The 20,930-nt window shown below is 35.8% G+C and overlaps 1 pseudogene; it reads right to left on the bottom strand.

Annotated features, from left to right (window-relative positions):
• Nucleotides 1–3,496: 3,496 nt before the first annotated feature.
• LOC107739291 (epiphycan-like) lies at nt 3,497–9,450 on the bottom strand (annotated as a pseudogene).
• Nucleotides 9,451–20,930: the final 11,480 nt, after the last annotated feature.

The raw sequence follows: 20,930 nt of genomic DNA, 5'->3' as shown, positions 1-20,930 counted from the left end.
GGCTTCAAACACCCCTTCCCTCCCTCACCGTAAATGCTCCTGCAGCCGCAGGGAAAGGGATCGAGTTTTCTCTCGTCTTTATTCATCAAGTGAGTCACTGGCAATGGCTGCCTGGAAGAGGTTAAAAAAAGTCATATGTGACAGAGGAGAGGAGGGATGATATAAGCCCTCATGAAAGCAAATAACAATGGGAGGATCATTCGGGCGAGGAGGAGAATGGAGCCCAGAGAAAAGGAGTGGAGGAGGAGGAGGAATCGTACCGATCGTAAAGCTTGACCGTACTCGGAGATTAACAGCGTTTAGCCTCGCTCTCTGTCTCTTCTTTTCATTTATGAACTTGCAGACCAGTGGCTTTCAACTATTGGGCTGTGAACCAAAAATGGGTAGTGGGTTTATTCTGACAGAGCAGGGGATTTGAATGCAATGGAAACGGTTTCCATATCTTTTGTTGTTGACGTCAAAGTTCACAAATCAGTAGCATATTTGGGCACAAGTTTCTCACTTGGTAGAAGCTACCCAAATTACACAGATGCCAACATGAACAGGTTGCATAACATGCCTCCATCCTCAAACCATAAATATAACTACATTTGAATGCTATAAAGACAGTCCTGTCCAGTTTTAACATAAAATAAGATATTTTCAAGAATGTTGCTAACCAAACTGTTTCGGTTATCATTTACTTTCACTGAAGGTCCAAAAAAGAAAAAAAGAAAAAGAAAAACACTGCGACATTTTTCAAAGCATCTTCTTTTATGGTCCACAGAAGAAAGAAAGTCATATGTTTGGAATGACACGAGGGTGAGTGAATAACAGAATTTTATTTTTTTTTCATTTTATTTTTAATTATTTAGCGTATGACATGTTGGGCCTATACAGTTCATGGTAATATTAAATGAAAATATTGGGAACATTTGTGGAATAATTTTGATCACAATAATTTATATTAAAAAATCAGGATCACAGTGAGACATTTTCAATTAAAAGTGAATGGTGCCAATATTTGGAGCAGAAATGTGAAGCTTAGAATTTTGTAAAATCACTTGCAATAATTCTTCTTTTAAAACTTTAGTAATAACTGAGTCTGTAATGTTCTCACCAAATTTATGGTTGTTTTAGGATTTTAGGAGTTACGCTGTCATGCCAACAAGATTGTAAAATTGGATATAACGTCAGAGAAAATGTCAAGTGATTTTTTACACTAGAAATCATGTAAATACATGCAGTTTACATCTTGTGCCTTTTTTTAAAACAGTATTTTAATCTTGGTTGGGCCCCATTCACTTCCATTGTAGCATTTATTTATTTATTAAAGAAAATGAGGGACAAGTCCTTTTATTGGTAATCAAGATTATGCTAAAAATGCTGCAAATTGACCTTAACTTGTATTGAACTCCTTAAATCAATGTTTGATTTTAAGGACAGTTTTGTTTACTTCTGTGATAAACTATTTTGTTATTGTGGCAGGTTGCCTCTTTGTCATTTGAGAACCACTGCTGTTGATCTCAATGCCATGAAAGAGAGCCAAACTGTAATTTTCTGCTGTTGTGTTTAATTTAGTGTTTGGACAGAAATCTGGGCTTCATTCAAAATGTGTCAATAAATGGATATGTGTGGGATGTTTGCAGTGAAGACCTGCGCGGCACTTTGTCCAATTGGACATCATGCTTATGGCATAGCTTCAAAGCCGAAAAAATGAGCGCACACATTTTGGTGTGTGAAAATCTGTTCATGCTCATGGGATTACATTTGTTGTGTCTTTACAGGTGCTTAACATCTAGTGCAAATAATCTAGGAGTATCTTTACATTGCGCTCATGTGTAAATGTCAAACTATAAATATTTGACAGTTGCTAAGTAACCTCAGAAACCACCTGCAGTGGTACATGAACGAATTGATTTAAAAATAGATGCAGCTGAGTTGTCACAGTATATACGTCCTGAAAACTATTGAATGGGAAACAGACAGAGCAAATTAAGCAAATGTACTGCATCATTAATAAAGAACAGTGCATTCTCAAAGACCGTTAGCATCAATCTGAGATTAAATGACACAAACACCTGACAGATGGATCTGAGTGTCTATAGAAATGCAGAAATATGCTACAGCAGACAGAAAGTACTGGAAAATGGCGCCACATTGTGGTGAAAATTGAAAATCAATTGTAGTTGTATGCTATCCTCTTGCTCTGGCTTCCTCTGCAATTTTGTCATGACCGATCAATGTCTCTGTTTCAAAACCTAGTTATCAGCCTACAAAGACATTTTAAGGCATCATACTGTAGGTGTGCTCACAACATGAGGGATGTCCCAAAAGGTAGGTAGCATGATTACACTATAAGATGGCATTTTATGGACAAATTGTAAAGCAGCATCACATATAGGCTATCCTCCATGGAGAAGGCAATCCCAGAAAATACTACAATGCCATTAGAGGAAAAAATGCACCCAAAATGGTGGTTGAATCAAAATACATTTCCGCAAAATTATATTATATTGCCCGTTGCACATTTTGCAACACTTGTTCACAACATTGTTGCAACACTTTCAAAGTGCAATGTCCAGTGAGTGCCTCTGAAAATGCGTTCAGTTTTATCTGAAACAGAAGACAAACGTGAATCTGGAAATGTTTTATTTTGTTGGTTGCTGTATGTATTGTACTGGTGGGTGGCGCTAAAAGGTTAATGGTCTATTGCATTTGAAAACCAAGTGCTCCGCATCGCAAGTGCAGTGCTGTACCAACTGAGCAAGTTTACTGTCAGAAAAGCCCTATTGTACCTATGGAGCTGGTTATGTGATGTAAACGTCTAAATGTATTAGTTTACAAATCATGTGCTATGGCAAATGCGTTCTGAGGTCATAGAGTCGTGCAAACGGTCTCTATTTATAATATGCCCCGTAATTATGATTTGTGTAAAAGGGAGTAAACACAGTTAGTGTTTTACTGCCTCTAGAGTTCATTTCAGCTAGAAACTGCAGTGATGTGTATGTATATCTATGTTTTGGGAGTTTTGTAGGTAGAGGCACGTTTTTCCAATGAGCCCATGTTTGTTGAAATAGTAAAACTGATTTATAGGTGACTATTGAATCAACCATTTTACCACATATTTGTGTGTGCTATTTATTTATATCTTTATTCGACTAACAGTTCATTAACCTAGCAACATGCTGACAGCAAACACTGTTGAAATCAACTGTGAGTTGTGTCTCCTGTTTGTGCAGTGTTGCTGCCTATGTAGACTGTTCCAAATGGGTCACTTATGGTGGCTTTTCATTTAGGAGTATGCCTGTGGTAGCTCATTGGATTTTGGAACAGCATACCTAGTGTGACTGGCTAAATAAGAACTAAAACCCTTTTCCTAGATATTGATACAGTGTCATTTTAAAGTACTTGATGTTTTTGCTTCATATGATTTTACTGTGGTCACAGAGGAGTTTAGAAATTAAGAAAATACACATATACACACACAAACTGCGGAAAATAGGGGGATACTGCCCTAGACTGGAGTTCCTATAGGTAGTCGCGGTAAGCAGATATAAGCCTGGGCATAGAGATTGATGTCTACAGGGTTGCCATCAATCCTGATGTCCTCCAGTGCTTTCCGTATGTAGTTTTTGTCCTGGGTGTTGCAGAAGGTATCTTGGCTCATGCTCTGTATATTGTTGTTCTGGAGGAAAAGAGAAAGAAGTAGCATTAAAGGCACAATATGTAAGTTTTTGCCGCTAGAGGTCTCATTTCAAAACAATAACAAAGGTGAAGCTTGATGACGCTATGAAGGAGAGTGGAACTATGGGAGATGTCGTTTTCACCGAATCTTATTCACGGATGTAATTAATTTTTTTTCTTATTACCTGTACCTTCCAAAGTTATTCAAACACCGAATAAATTATACAGCGAAAGCGAGCAAAGAACATTTAAGGAACAGTATGACTGACTTAAGTCTAGCGCGAGTTTAAGCACTCTCAAAAACTCCTCTTATAATCAGTAAAGCTGTCTATCTACTGTTTGATGAATGAATCTCCTACTTACATCATACGTACAGCTGCACTTTGTTATTTATGATGAGAGGATTCGCGAAAGACCAAAATTCAGTCAGTGAACACACACTGAACAACAAAACTCCTGTGTTTCAGCGATTACTCATCTGAATGCCTCTGATTGGCCGCTGCGTTCATAAACTCAACAGACTCGCACTGTAAACACTGTAAAAATGCAGAAAAGAATCATGGTGTAACATTAAGTAGGTCTAAATTTAAAGGGCACCTATTATTCCCCTTTTTACAGGATGTAATATTGGTCTTGGGTTTCCCCAGAATGTGTCTGTGAAGTTTCAGCTCAAAATACACAGATCATTTATTATAACATGCTGAAAGTGACATTTTTAGGGCATGTCTAAAAAAGGGCTGTTTTGGTGTGTATCACTTTAAATGCAAATGAGCTGCACATTCCCACCCTGTCTTCAGAAGAGGGTGTGGCGTATACATCTCTGCTTTGCATACCTACAGCAATAGCAACATGACTGAGAGCAAGAGAACCGGTGTTCAGCCGTACATGTTTGAACCGGAGTCTGACACAGAGAGACTCCGGCACAAAAATGAACCAGGACGTTTCTGAATGGTTATTTGATACATTTATGTATATTTAGACTGTTCACAGCCCATTTGCAACAACGGATGAGCAACCAAAGTTCCTTTAAGGCAAGCCATGTCACTCGGCGGCCATCTTTGAAACGTCTCTCGGGCATGCAAGTGCAGCTCCTATCTCTTTGAATGGGGAAATATCAATGTTCTAGTGCACAGAGATCTGTAGCGTCTGCCTGAAGGCAGAAGTGCAAACAGGTTGTGTCCGGGGTGAGAGGGGTCTTTGATGATGTTACCTGCCCGTTTGTGACGTCACAATACTAAGAGAATCAAAACGGCATGCCTAATGAGACGGGTTTGATTTAATGGGGATTTAAAAAATAAGGAGTAGGTGGATTTTTATCATTCTAGGGTGGTTGTGTTCACACACTGCCAACACACATTTATGTCCAAACACCAAGTAAAAGTGGATTTTGCATAATAGGTGCCCTTTAATGCTGCAGTCAACACTTTTCATTTCATTTTCATTTTATTCGCATCAGCCGTAATGGATTTAGTTGAACTGTACAGCAGCCTTTTTGTACACGTGTGTTGCCATAGTTTCTAAAAGAGGAAAACGATAGCGTGGATATTACGTCATTGATAGGTGACAATGAACTGGGACGAGCCATTATTTAAAATAGGAATTTCTCTGGATTTACAAATCCTTGGGAACTTTTGGGATAAGTAAGTACAGAACTGCATGAAATATATCACACTGTGCAAGTGGTTTTTGGATATTTTATTACGAAAATTTTGCCTTTAAATCTTAGGGCATTACTTGTTACTAGTGAGGAGAATAGCAGGAGTTGTTTTTTACCTGCAGGTGGAGCACTCGTAGTTCTCTCAGGTAGGGGTACAGGAATGTAGTCTAATTTGTTGTTTGACAGGTACAGGAACTGAAGTTCCTTCATCTCCTACTCATGACAGGAATTGAACACAAACAAAATAAGATTATCAAGCTCACTCCATGCACTGTTTGTAATTTGTCAGTGGAAATGTAATTATTTTGTAAGGATACAAATTTAAATACAATCAATCAATCAATCAATCAATAAAAATCTGCATAATGTCACAATTTGTTTTCAGAGAATGTATCTTCAATATAAGTGAATTTTGTTTTACTACATTTTGTTTTACATCAGTTTTATTTATTTATTTATTTTCTTTCACTCGTTCCAAGTGTAAACAAGTTAAAAACCTGGGGAAAAAAATCTGCCAGTACAGACAAAATTGACTCGTAAACTCTCAGGGGAAAAAAGGCACAAAAGCTGTCATTGGGGTAGTGACCTTTCAAAACATACTAATATGTACACTTCATATACATTTAAGGTACTAATATACACTTTTTAGGGATACACAAGGTGCAAAGGTGTTCCTTTTTAAAAGTTACCGCTCCAGTGATAGCTTTTGTATTTTTTTTTTCAGAGAGATTATTAAAGATACATTCTCTGAAAACTGTTGCTTCTCAAGTATATTCATCTTTAAATTCATTCATTCAAATATTTATTTTTAGATATTTTTACTTGAAGATAATTTAGAAAAGAGTAATTAAAACCCATTTTAAACCCCATTTTTAAAAATTATTTATTTATTTATTTTTGCACTTAAAGCAGAATGAAAATTACCATTCAAAAGTTTGTGGTCAGTAAGATTTTTTTTTTTAGAGAGAGAGAAATGAATACTTTTATTCAGCAAGGATGGATTAAATTGATCAAGTGACGGTAAAGACATTTATAATTTATAATGTTTTAAAGAAATGCTCAACCTTTCTGTCCCTCAAATAATCCTGAAAAATGTATCACAATTTCCACAAAAATGTTAAGCAGCAAAATTGTTTTCAACACTGATAATAATAAGAAATGTTTCTTGAGCACCAAATCAGCATATTAGAATGATTTCTGAAGCATGACACTTAGACTGGAGTAATGATGCTGAAAATTCAGCTTTTCCATCACAGAAATAAATTGCATTTTACAATATAATAATACAGAATATATAGAAATATAGAAGACAGTTATTTTAATTGTACTAATATTTTACTATATATATATTAGTTTTTACTGTCTTTTTGATCAGTGCAGTTTTGGTGAGCATAAGAGACTTATTTCAGAAACATTAAAAAATCCTACCAGTTGTCTACGTACCTTAAAGGCCTCTGCATGCATGCCTGAACTCCTGGTTATTGCGAACGTCGATGTGCTTGAGGGTAGCTGGGAGTTCTGGAAGGGCATGGATGTTGTTGTCAGCCAACATAAGATCCTGAAGCTGAAGCAGTGAACGAAAAGCATCCTCGTTCACTTTACCTATCTGGTTTCCACTGAGGTCGATCCGTTTCAGCTGATCTGAGAACAGCGTTAAGTGCAGTTTTCTTAATTCAGTTTGATTCATAGTGCAATACATTAAGTCTTAAATCTAGCTATAGACTCTTCATTAGCTATCTATCTATGCATTTCAGACCTGATGTAAACTTGTGTAATACAGCATGTGTTTGAAAAACCACATTTGTATTTGCAAGAAAGAAGAAAGTCTCTTTGAGTTTTACTGAGATTGATGAAGTCTGTGGCCCTGACCTCTGTGATCTTGTTGAACCGAGTGTAGAAGTGTATGGTTTCTTTGGGGAGAGGGGGAATCTGAGTCAGATCTGAGTCATCACAGTACACACTGCTGCTGATGCACACACACAGCAGGCAGGAGGGCATCCCTGCAGTAGAGAAGGAGAGAGGACCATATTATGACGGTTTACACCACTAGAGGGCGTATATTTACAACTGAAATTGAAAACACAACATTTTCCTCCCTTTCAAACCAATTATCCATCTACCTAAGCCTGTGTCAGGCCCGGACCATGGAAGTCTAGAGTGGAAGGGACAGGTGACGTTGTCGGACGGGGTGGCAGTGTCACTTCCTCAGTCAGTGAGAAGAAACAGAGACAAAATGACTTCACAGAACATAACACACATAAACACATTTATAGTAACACATTATGAACACAAGATGATATCTTTGGAGAAATATCTCAAATTTTTTTGTTAATACAACTGAAGTCACTGGGCTCAAAAGTTGTTCTTTAAAAAAAAAAAAATACAAAGTTATCATCAGAAATAGTGTCTAATGAGTTCATAAAAATGTTAATGTATAAATTAAAACGTACTATAGTAATATATTTCTGACACAATTTCTTAATGTTAAACTGAACTTTTATTTTGGCAGATTGTTGTGAAGACCTGTGTGTGAGATGGAGAAGGTAATGTGAGAATTAATCTCAGAGCAGCTCTGGAAATAAAGTTCAGTGTCTTCAAAAGTTAAGTTAATTATCGATATCATGGTATATAATAAATATAAACACCAGTATGGATTCATTGCCCAACCCTACTTGGAATATATAAGTAACTTTTTACTTATCTTTTACTGATCTACATTTTTGTTGTTGTTTTTGTGATTTTGGAATGAAATAGCACTTATCCCCCTTCACTTTGATTATATAGAAAATAATAACTTGATGTTCTGCTAAACACAACAACATGATGCTGAATAAATGATGACAGAATTGACAAACTGACAAAACTCTTGAAACCTCCCCTCACCTCCTCATCCACGTCATCAAAATCATCTGTCTCTCAGTATGTGTTTAGATCCCATGTGTTTGAGTCATCATAATTCTCCAGGTCATATGCTGCAGGGCCCAAATCAACTGGAGGGGCACTTATGGCGCTTTTCCACTGCATGGTACGGCACGATAAGGCTCGGTTCTCTTTTGGGGGGTTTTCCACTGGGTACAGTACCTAGCTTGATAGGGCTACGCGGAATGGAAAAGTTGTTTTTAGGAGTCGTGGTAGTAGAGGCGGCGCAACTATAACGACATGTGAATAATCCCGCCCACTCTAAAGCGGTACTGAACTGCAGTGGAAACGCAAACCGTGCCGAGCCGAACCGTGCCGTGCCGTACTGAGCCGTACGAGCCGAGTCGTACCACGCAGTGGAAAAGCGCCATTAGACTGAAGCCCATCAGGGTCCAAACAAGGTACAGTACAATCTATAGTAGACAAAGTGAATGATCTGTGTAGATGTACTCAGTACTTTGTCATTGTGTATTTGTGATACACATTTGAGACTCCAAGTGTCAAGTTAATCCACATTATGCCATTTTATACTCTAACTTTCTTATTAGCTGAAAAATTGTGCTTTCATTTTGTGGTTTTGGCAATGTCCCATTTTTTTTCCAGGGATTTTATGACTATCCGCAGGAGCTCTTTGTCGACAGCCCTGTATGCCTGTCACACCGATGTTTGTTTAACCTTTAAGGCCATTTCTTTCCGGCTACCCAGACATCCATAATAACCAGAATGCATGGTTTGCAAAATTAATCTATTATACGGTTGTATTTATATATGGAATGTGGCCTAACCAGAAGAGTTTTGTAAAGAAGGCTGTTTGCTTTAGTTGCTGTCAAGGGTGCGCAAGCTAAAGTATGGGTTTTCCGCACATATATTTTTATCAATAAATCCTCTGGAGTCGCTTGGCAAAAAGGATCTAAATAACCTACCAAATATAACATAATAAATCCAAACCATGCATCTTCCTTCATACTAAATCAACACAGATGGAGTCTATAATGCAGATCTGCATGGTCGTTAGTTCTGTGCGTTCAGGGGACCACACTAACCTCGCCTTCCCATGAACTCTGAACAGCTCCAGCCTGACATATCAATATTCCGAGCTCTCCTGGGCCTGTTCAATTATTCACGTAACTCCTAATTACCAAGGAGTCTTCACGCAGCAGGAAGGGAAAAAAGAAACCTACCTTTGATGGTTGTCTGTGAACAGCCATGGCCTGAGAACGGATCTATAGGGCAACAGTGGTATAGAAGCTGGCCCTGTGTTCTTCTGAGGTTTAAGCAATGAATAACTGACCCCGTACTGAGGACATGAGCAGGTTAGGTGAGGGGGAGAGGTGGGAGCTCAGCTGGGGGATGACCAGGTCAGTTTGCTCAGCTGTCACTAATTCTACAGCCCTGTCAGTGGTGTAGTCTTAGACTCAGTCAGGATTGGTAATTTACCACTCCCTACTGGTAGGTTGTTATCTTCATGTGGTTTTCAGATGCGTGTCCTAGCGAGATGCAAGGGCTCCTAGTTTTGCCACTATATGCTTTATAATGTTTTGGTGTTCTAGAACAGTGAATCTCAACCTTTTGGCGTACCGGACCCCAGTCCAATTCAGAACCATCCTCAAGGACCCCCAGAACAAAATTGTCTCATCTATGTATCATTTGTGTCTTTGTGAGGACCAAATACAGTTAAGTATAATTCAAGTTAGCTGACTTGTCCAGTATTTGGCCATATCATCAGCTATATTGGATTTTTCTTTCATGGGAACATGTCATGTCAAAATATACAAAATTTATACAAAAATTCATACTTTATACAGACCCCCTGGCCTTACGTCCACGGACCCCTGGTTGAGAAACACTGTTCTAGAAGACAGTTTCCGATTCCTGGAAGCATCTTGAATTGTTTTGGGAGCGGCCAGTTCACCCTTGTGGTTTCCAGTCTATTCAATCCTAAACTTTTTAGACCTCTTAATATAATAGTGCATGAGAACTGAGCAGAAAATATGTGTCGTAATTGTTTGACTTGATTAGCTGAAGCTTCAAAACTGATTCTGATTGAACAACCTTTAAAATCTGATTTAAACTAATGGACTTAATGTTATTTCATGCTGTATTAAGCAGGTCAGTGAGGTCAGCTGTTTGTGATTTGACTCAGACTGATGTCCAATAGCAAACCTAGTGGACGACCTTTGACATCCTCTGATTTTTTTTACTGGCGTCTGCCTGACGAGACACAAACAGACACTCCTGCTTCATTCCTTTTTTTTTTAAGAGATCTTGCGTCACTTCTCAATTAGCAACTGTGTTTCAGATATCAAACATTCCTTTGCTAAATAAATAAATTTGTACAGATGATGACTAACTCAGGAGGAAGTACTGATTAACAAGAGAGGAGTAATATAAAAAATGTTTTACTCTCTCCTAATGAGGACAAGTCAAGTATATCATGTACAATTATTTATTTTTGCAACAATTGTTTTTAAATGTTTTTGAAAGAAGTGTCATACAGTATGCTCCCCACCCCTGCATTTATTTGCTTTTGCTTTATATTATCAATTTAATATGTCCTTGTCGAATAAAAGTATTGATTTACTTCAAATTCTGATAAGTGTCAGCTTGATGTTGATGTGCAAGCATGCCGCTAACCAGTATGCTAAACCACAATCCTGTGGTGCCTGGCTCTTTTCTTTTTACTGAAATGTTCTCAGTTCTCATGTCTAATAATGAAATACACGTTGCAGTAAGAGGGAAATATGCAGTAAGGCCTTCAGATGTGCTTTTCAATGAATAACATTGGTTTTAAGATACAACGCCTAAAGGAAAACAAAGTCTGAATTTTATTTAGCCACTGTTTGAATGTACAGTAGGGTATGTTTTATGAGCCTAGGAGACCTATAAAGCTTTTTTTTAAAATCGGCATATTTTCAGAATCTCTTTAATATGTTTTTAGAATATTAATAATTTATGTTTTTAAAGTGTAAGTGTAAACACTTTCTATGAATCCCGAATTTATAATACATTCTAAGGGTATTCTTAAGGCATTATAATTAATGCATAACGCGTTATAAAAAACCTTATAATATGTTGCATCATCTCATAAATAATCATAACAACAATTGAAGAGTTCAGATGCAAAAGCCTCTAAGCGCCGTCAGAAATTTTCATCTAAATTTTTTTTTTTTTATCAGGCTCCTATATTTATGTTCAGTTATTTCACTATAATGGCATAGAAAAGGACCTATACATTGCCATTAAAGTAAAATTACTGAACCTAAACATAGGAGCCTGATAAAAATATTAATTTTAGAAGGACATTTCAGATGGCACTTAAAGGCTTTTGCATCTGAACTCTTCAATTATTATACTTACGCATTTGAGGTTATTACTTTTAAGAGTATGATTATTTATAACACAATGAATACCATATTAAATCCACTTAATTTATAATGGATTATCTCATATCTTGACATTGTTTATTTAAGATCTTCACATTAAAGATCATTTTACTTTGTTGACTGTTTCCTATCCCGACACGGAGACCGCTGAACGTGCCTCTTTAAATGGTTTCGTGGTGCTCGTTAACTAACTACATCTTTTGAGTGGTTAGGAGTGGTTGAGTGTTTTTGAGTGTTTCCTGTGAAGTTAATGTTAATTTTACTGTGAGCTAGTTTAAGCTCAGTTGCAATACTTTCAAATTTTAAAATGCAATGTGTGTGTGTATTAGCAGACATACTACTAATACTCCAATGACTGCTAGTTGACATGTACTGTAGTTGCAAAGTTACTTATCAACAGTTGTCTAAAGGGCACCATCAAAATATCCATACTGACATTACAATAAAAATAGTTCAAAGCAAATGTGAACACATTCATCTGATCTGATATCTGATCTTATGGTTGTTTGAGAAACAATTATTATTATTATTATTACTTATAAGTGGTCTTTGTCTGCTTTAAGTAAAGCAACATAAGTAACACACATGAGTATTTGAAAGCAGCCATCTATCAGTGCATGAGCTTCGTGTATCCAATATATACTGCATTACAAATGGCATAAATGATGCCTTTGTCAAACATATGTGAGGGAAAACACTGAAATACCGTTGCCTGAAAGTACACATTGTCAAGCAAAGATGTACTAAGTTATTGTGCAGATCTTAAACAATGGCAAGATATGAGACTTATAATACATTATAACTATGGGAAATATAATTAATTGTAACTTAAGTGGTTGCAACATGTTCATTGTGTGTTATAAATCATCATACTCTTAAAATCTATAACCACAAATAAGTAGGTATTATAAAACATTAAAACTGTTCTTATGATTATTTATGAGATGATACAACATATTATAAGTTTTTTTTTTATAACACATTATTCATTCATTATAATGCCTTAAGTAAATCATCATACTCTTAAAATCTATAACCACAAATAAGTAGGTATTATAAAACATTAAAACTGTTCTTATGATTATTTATGAGATGATACAACATATTATAAGTTTTTTTTTATAACACATTATTCATTCATTATAATGCCTTAAGAATACACTTATAATGTATTATAAATACGGACCTCATAGAAAGTGTTACAGTTATTTTTATTATAGAATTCAGAATTCATTCAAGCACCATTGCAGATGCAATAATATTTGTTGCCACAATTCAGTGCCACATTCAGTATACAATAATAGAAATCTTATATAATAGTGGGAAAAATTTATATATAAGATGGAATACAAAAAGTAGTGCTCTTCTCTGTTCATCTGAAGGATTTCCACTATAATGACAGTTATGTTTTGATATCCACCTGCTGGGGGCGCAAGAGTGCTGAGCTGTTTGTCACATTGTACAGCATTTCGGGAAATAGTTTACATCAGCCACCTGAATAACATTAGTCAAGCCATGGAGGATGTATAAAATTATAGAAAGCTCAATGTGGCCACTGTTGGAAAACTGGCCTTGACTTTTTAAAAGAAGCATTCAGGAAGCTACTGTAAAAACTATTTTTGTGCTTAGTGTATAATTTTGGAGATAAACTCTGCAAGATAGTGACTTAAAGAGATTCACACACACCACACACACACACACAAAGTTGACTTATGTTAACCTCATGTTAACCTCCAAACCTGTATGAATAATGTATATAAAAAATGTCCGGTTTTTTCCGCTATAGAATGAAAGTCCATATGTTGTTTTGGACACACACACACACACACACACACACACACACACACACAAAGTTGACTTGTTAAAACCTCATGTTAACCTCCAAACCTGTATGAATAATGTATATAAAAAATGTCCGTTTTTTTCCGCTATAGAATGAAAGTCCATATGTTGTTTTGGACAGTTGGCAGTTAAAACATTCTTTAAAATATTTTCTTTTGTGTTCCACATAATGAAGAATGGTTTGGAATGACACAAGGGAGAATAAATTATTCATTTAAATTTTCCTTTCCATATGAACAATCCCTTTAACAAAACATAATAACCATTAAAGGGGAAGATATTAAAAGAGCAAAGCAAACAAGATAACTGTTTCTACTGACTAGGACTACAAGATTATTTGACAAGATACACCTGGGAACATGACATTGAACATAAAAACATAACAAAAGAGACACATGAACCTAAATACTCTTCACCCATTACAACTGGTAAAAATGATGCTTTAAGTTATTTCTTAACTAAGAAAATCACTAAACAATAGCATGCTGTGGTGGTGATTGTGATTCATAACTCTTTTGATTTCATTCAGATTTGTTCTCTGATTCTTTATGGTTTTCTAGGTTTCACCAGTAGGTGATTTTTTTTTTTTTTCAGTGAATCATTCATTCAACAGATTCATTCAAAAACATGTATTAGTTCACAAGGACCAGGCTAAAACTACATTCTGCATTTCACTGTTAGGTAGGCTTACTAAATTACATCTAAATATGCATCCATAACACACGTTTACAGAAACTCCCTGACTGTTTATAACTTGCCACATGTTCAGAGTTGATACAGCAAAGAATGGACAGCCTCAAAATGAACCAAGTACTGTATACAGTTACCACATTAAGGGCTTTTCCAAACACAATGTAGTACTTACACGTTTTTCTTCACTGACCTGCATATGTTTATTTTCTTGAGCACACAGCATGGTGTCTGTTGTTGTTACCCATGACAATGTTAACAATTCACTTGATTTTCATACACATATAGGGAGGGGATACTTTAGTCCAGAGTTTCTCTGTCTCTAAAATAGTGAGAGGGTACGCAGATGATTTATGAATTGGGATATACAACGAATATAGAGACAAATCTGCAGTAATGGTACACTGTTAATATATGGTTGACTTTACATGATTGACTGAAGTGTAAGATGTCTCACTTTGACTGTTTTAGTGATGCAGTGGCAGAGCATGATAAGCACTGAAAAGCACTGCAATAGTCTATTGACCGGACATCTGTTTTGCAGTCACGCAACTGTTGTTTATTTCTCAACAGAAGCATTTGATTGGTTACAGGTGGTAAGATGACAAATTTTTGAATCCTCTTAGATGTCCTCATATTTATCCACATTTGTTCTAACAAAGTGAAACATGTTGAAACAACTTGTGAAGACAGTTCAACAGTTATTTTAGTTTTATACTTTTTATAGTACTTTTATTTATTAATATTTTGAATTAGCTTTACATTTTATATTAAATTTTTTTTAAATTTTAGATACAGTAAGTTTTAGTAATTTTGTTTTATGCTTTTGTTATTTTTTTTGGTTTTTAAATGTCTATTTAATGTATTTTTATTTTAGTTTTTGTTTTGTCATTTTAATCCTTCAACTTATTTCATTTAGTTCTCAAGGCAACATTTCTAATTTTCATTTTTCTTCTAACATTTATATTATATTTCAGCTTTATTAATAGTTTTAGGTTTAGTAAACTAAACAGCACCACAGTTCAAGTGCTTCTCACTATTTGAAACTATACAAATGAATCAAATGTATTTAATGTATTTTTATTTTAGTTTTTGTTTTTGTCATTTTAATCCTTCAACTTATTTCATTTAGTTCTCAAGGCAACATTTCTAATTTTCATTTTTCTTCTAACATTTATATTATATTTCAGCTTTATTAATAGTTTTAGGTTTAGTAAACTATAACAGCACCACAGTTCAAGTGCTTCTCACTATTTGAAACTATACAAATGAATCAAATTATCCATTTTGTCCCCTTTAAATGTACTGATATAAACAGGTTTGTGTAAAGCTTTGGTTTAGGGGAGGTTCAGGTTTGGGATTTTCCCAATATCATCCCCTCTGTATGAAGCATTGTGAGATGTCTTCACTAATCCAGTGAATTTGTAATGTGTGTGTGTGTGTGTGTGTGTGAGAGAGAGAGAGAGAGATTGTTTTAAGGTTTCTCATGAAACGCTGCTGAGAGCCAAAGCCAACATGCTGACTACTGTGCTATTGTTGAACTGCCTCCAGAACACACTGCTGCTGAGACATGGAGGATACATTTACCTCAGCTTATCAAACACCTTTTGAGAAGTGGTTCTTAACATCTTTAAAATGGATATTGTTGCTTTTTCATCATCTATGAATATCTTGGTAAAAACTTCTCAAACATTTCTCTTCCCATTCAAGACACAATTTGTGTGTGCTGGAAGTGCATTACGGTAAACATGTTTTTGATTCCTTTTTACAAAATGAGGAATGAGTTGATTTTGTGGTACCCCACAGCAATGCGGTATACCACAGATGTTGTCCACGGATGTTAAGGTAAATAACCCAGCATTAGTACACAGGAATAAACTTTACATACTTCCATGTTTTTGTCAATTAAACAAATATTGGCTGCATTTCATGTGGCCTGTTCATACCACAATATTGTTAAATTTGTGATTCTGGTTGACATATGTTCCAAGGATGTTGATTAATTTTGCATAACTGAAGCTCTACATTTGTTGAGCACATGTTCTTCCAAATTAGGGACAGGTGTCGTGTAATATCCTCCTGCAGAATCTCATCTGCTTGGACTCAAAGAGTTCATAAAAACTGACTGATCATTAAGTTTTTGTCTTTTTGTTCACAAATTATGAAAATCTTGTTAACACTGGTAGCATGAAATGAGAGTTTAGGCTAGGCTGGCGCCCCACAAGCCAATTTTTTTCAGCCGATCAATTCCAAGTATGGGTCACCATACTTGGCCACATGTCACGTCACTTTATTAATCAGCAGGAGTAGATGTATGTGGTCGCATCTGTCAATGTGTGCACGGCTCTAACAGCCGCAGTGACTCAACTCCCTGCAGAGTTAATAGTTCTGTCAACTCAGTGTTTGGTATTATTGTTGACAGACAGTGGAATGGTTAAGCTATTATTCATAATAAATATACACACTACACACAAATACAGTGTAAATAAAAACTTTTGTTTTGGATGCGATTAATCGTGATTAATCGTTGCCCAGCACTAAAGCATTATATAATGCTATTTATGACAATGTGAGACATATGGAAGGGCACATTATGAACCTTATAAAATCTCATTTTATAAGTCTACCTCATATATTTTAATTTGGCAACAATATTCTGCCAGTTACTAGTCATAACTAGTCATATTATTACATCATCATTACATATTCCATTAACTTTTTTCCATTTACTGTACTTTGTTTTGTTTTTTGTTTTTGCAAATATCTGTTAAGGTTAAGGCTTTGCGCCTGAATAGTAATTATTTTATGTAGGCCCAAATTATTGGCCACATAATTACAAAAATGAATTAAAATTTAAACTGACTGGCAAATTAATTCCTATTATTGCTAATAAACATTTAAGTTACTTGACTAAATTTGTTATTTGTAATATGTAATTCATTTGGTAATTTCTTAGGTCACTTAATTGTGAACCCATATTTTTTATTTTTTATTTTTAAGCAAAGCATGGCAATGTGGGGAAGTAGTTCTACAAAATATTTTAGAAATGAAAACTAACATGTACATGTGGCATATGCAGAATAATTGGCTCTGGGACATTGAATTATTAAAATTTTAAAGCACACCTGCATCATGGTTGCATTAAATTAAACATATGTCACTGATTATTCCTCACATAGTCAACAAATCTAAGTTGATCTAATCTTGAAGGATGTCCTAAGGACTACAGTAATCTCAAAACATATGGGGATTTTTAAAATGCCTTTCTTTCCTTTCTCCATATCCATAAATCTCTGTTATTTTAACAGAAAATAATGAACTGATTGAAAGGCATTATTTTGTTTGTCTCCCTATGTTCAGGTAAATCAATTCAAAATTCCATTCTTGTTGTCTTACACAGAGGAACATTATAAAAAGGTCATTCTCAGATGATTTTGTTTCAGCATTTCATCCTTGCACAGTGGGAAGTAGACTGGGATCATCTGAAACCTAAAACTGCTTCAATGATATACCATTCACCCCTACAGATGTGCTGCAGTCAGTACATAATCAGTTTTGTAAGGACAGTCTTGGTTACTTAATCATTTCCAAATGACTTTGACTTCATCGAAAGTATGAAAAGATGGATCTGCTAAAAACTTTAGAGAAGAGCATATTGCTGAAATCATAAATATATTGTTAAATATATGCACCATATCATAAATACATAATATTTTTACTTAACCTGTTGCTGATGCTTTAATTACTTAGTTTATTGCTCTGTTAAAAAAATGAAATAAATAAAAACAAACAAACAAGTAAAGTTTGGAATCATTAGAGGCCATTTTGTAAAATATATATATATATATATATATACAGTGCCTTGCGAAAGTATTCATACCCCATTTCTTTTTTCACATTTTGTTATGTTGCTGCCTTATGTTAAACTGCTTTAAATTACTTTTTTTCCACATCAATCTACACTCCATACACCATACTGACAAAGCAAAAAAAGAATTGTCACAAATTCATAAATTTATTAAAAATACAAAAACTGAAATAAGTACATTGCATAAGTATTCTATAGAATATAACTAAATATTTCGCTGAAGCACCTTTACAGTCTCAAGTCTTTTTTGTTTAATGCGACAAGCTTTGCTCATCAGCATTTTGCAATTATCTGCCATTCTTCTCCTCATCTCTTCACCTCTCAAGCTCTGTCATGGGTGCTTTTTATTTAACTTGTTTTGGACTGAAGCATGCAACACCATGAAACAGCTTGAAAGATCAAAGACAATTTTTTTTTGCTTCACCATTATGGTGTATGGAGTGTAGATTGATGTGGGAAAAAAGTAATTTAAAGCAGTTTAGCATAAGGCAGCAACTTAAAAAAATTTGAAAAAAATGAAGGGGTATGAATATTTTCGCAAGGCACTGTATATATATATATATATATATATATATATATGACAGACATTTAAATGATTATATCTTCACAGCGGTTTGGAGTAGAAACATAATCATATAATTAGAAAATAGAGAATTTCCTTTTTTCATTCAATGTTAAGAATGTGTTTTTAGGTCAAAATGACCACAGAAGATGAAGCATATTTGTCATGCAGGGCCTCACACACATTCTTGAGGAAAAACACAAGGGTTTTCTTGAAGAATCTTGAAAAGGACCTTCTTAAGCCTGTACAGACAAGTATATGGTAAATCTGTGGTTGTGTTTCTGCTTTCAAGTACATTTAGGTGTGAGGAAAAGGCTGAGAAATCTTTAGACTAGGGGTGGACCTTTTAAAGGAAGAGACGGGGAAAACAGATGATCAGATGTAGCAGATGTAGCTGCTGCCAGGTTGAAGTGTAGCTTGCTTGAATTCGGGGGGGCCCAGAACAAAATTTTTATGAGTGATGCCAAATTCACAGAGCCTTGGAGAAAAGGTGGTCCAGTGCCCCAGACCCCATACACTTAGCGGCATAAAGGCATGTTTAATGGACTCCTGCACCACAGGGATAACGTCCAAAGTCCTGGCTGTCCGGAGAGTACATGTGCACTAACTAACTCAAACATCACCACAATTACATGAGGTGACAGACACAATCAAAATCACTCCCTATTCCCTATATAGGTGTACTATATTGGAGCTGGCCATTCAATAGTGTTGTCCGAATTATACAATTCAATCTTTTTTTGTACTCAAAATGTAGTCTGATTTATCTTATAAAGATTTCCTGTAGTTGAACCATGGTTGGTAGATTATTATTCTATTATAATGAATTAACTATCTATGACATGAAATATGAGAACATGTGAACAATTTTTTTTCTTCATAATATATATTAAATAACAAAAATCGAAAAAATGGTATGTGTAGTTTTTAAGTAAAGTTATTATCATAATCAACAATATCATTTTACAAGGTGTAAAATAAAATTATTTTTACACTCTGGCACATGGTAATTATATCAGCATCTGAAGTTGCTCACTCGTTGTTTCTCTTTTTCACCTATAGTGCATTATGTGTCATTCACTATATAGTAAATAATGAGCTAGTGGCCAATTTAGATGCAGCTCAGATTTATAATAAAAAATAAAAATTGAAAAAAAAGGAGGGTTAATATGACCCATACACAAAACTTCATAACAAAAACCAGACAAAAACAATAGCTAAAAACCAAAAAGGGGACTTCCGGTATGGCGTCGGGGTGAGTGGCAGCGTAGAGTGAGAGCTCCCAGACAAACGTGTTATTCTCCCCGAATTTAATTCATTATACTCTTTGAAATTAACTAGTAAACATGGAGGGGGAGAAGCAACGAAAGGCTAGAAGCAAAGCATCCCAAAAACCCGAGAAAAATAAGAAACAAACAGCGGAAAATGAAAACAACGCTGGCGAGCACGAAGCCGAGGATACCTTTCAAAATAGTATCGGCGCTATATACGCTGAAATTAAAGCTATCCGGTCGGACGTAAAAACGGAGTTAAACAATTTTCACGAAAATCTTTCCAGAGACATGAAAACTGATTTGGCAAATTTCAGAACAGACATCAACCTGAAACTGAACGAAATCGCCACAGATTTGAAAGACACGATGGGTAGATTGGAGGAGGCTGAACAGAGAGTGACGGATTTGGAAGAATGGAACACCGAAGCTAAAGAAGTGCTGTGTCAAACCCTTGACATCCAGCAAAAAATGCAAACAAAACTGACAGATCTCGAAACAAGATCTCAACGAAACAATATACGACTATATGGAATTTCGGAGGAGTCTGAAGGGGACAACATACAGGAGTTTATTGAAAGTTTCATCAAGACGGAGCTAGCCCTCCCCGACACTGCACTTGGTATACAATGCTGTCACAGGGCGCTCGGCCCCAAACCACCGCCGAATGCTAATCCCCGATCGATTGTGGTTTACTTCCTAGAATATAAAATCAAAGAATTGGTGCTTCGTTCGGCTTGGAGGAAAAGGGAAGTTTACTTGAAGGGGAAACGAGTGTACTTTGACCAGGACTACCCCGCTGAAACTCAAAAGAAGAGGAAGGCATTCGCGCCAATCAGGAAACTACTCAAAGAAAAGGGTCTCCGTTTCCAGACACCTCCTCCCGCTAAGCTTCGCGTTTTTTTCGAAGATGGTCCAATTGTTTATAACAGCGCAGTAGAGGCGATGGAGGATCTAAAGAAGAAAGGATTGACAACGGCCAGCATCAGAGAAGATCATACCACCGCATCGGCATCCATGGAAAGGCTGAGTAAAATCTCTTGGGAAACGGCGGGCGCAAGGCCACGACACA

Source organism: Sinocyclocheilus rhinocerous, unplaced genomic scaffold, assembly GCF_001515625.1.
Source record: "Sinocyclocheilus rhinocerous isolate Xijiao unplaced genomic scaffold, SAMN03320098_v1.1 scaffold14, whole genome shotgun sequence".
NCBI lineage: Eukaryota > Metazoa > Chordata > Actinopteri > Cypriniformes > Cyprinidae > Sinocyclocheilus > Sinocyclocheilus rhinocerous.
Note: the sequence above shows the minus strand (reverse complement) of the source record. Positions and strands in the feature narration are given on the sequence as shown.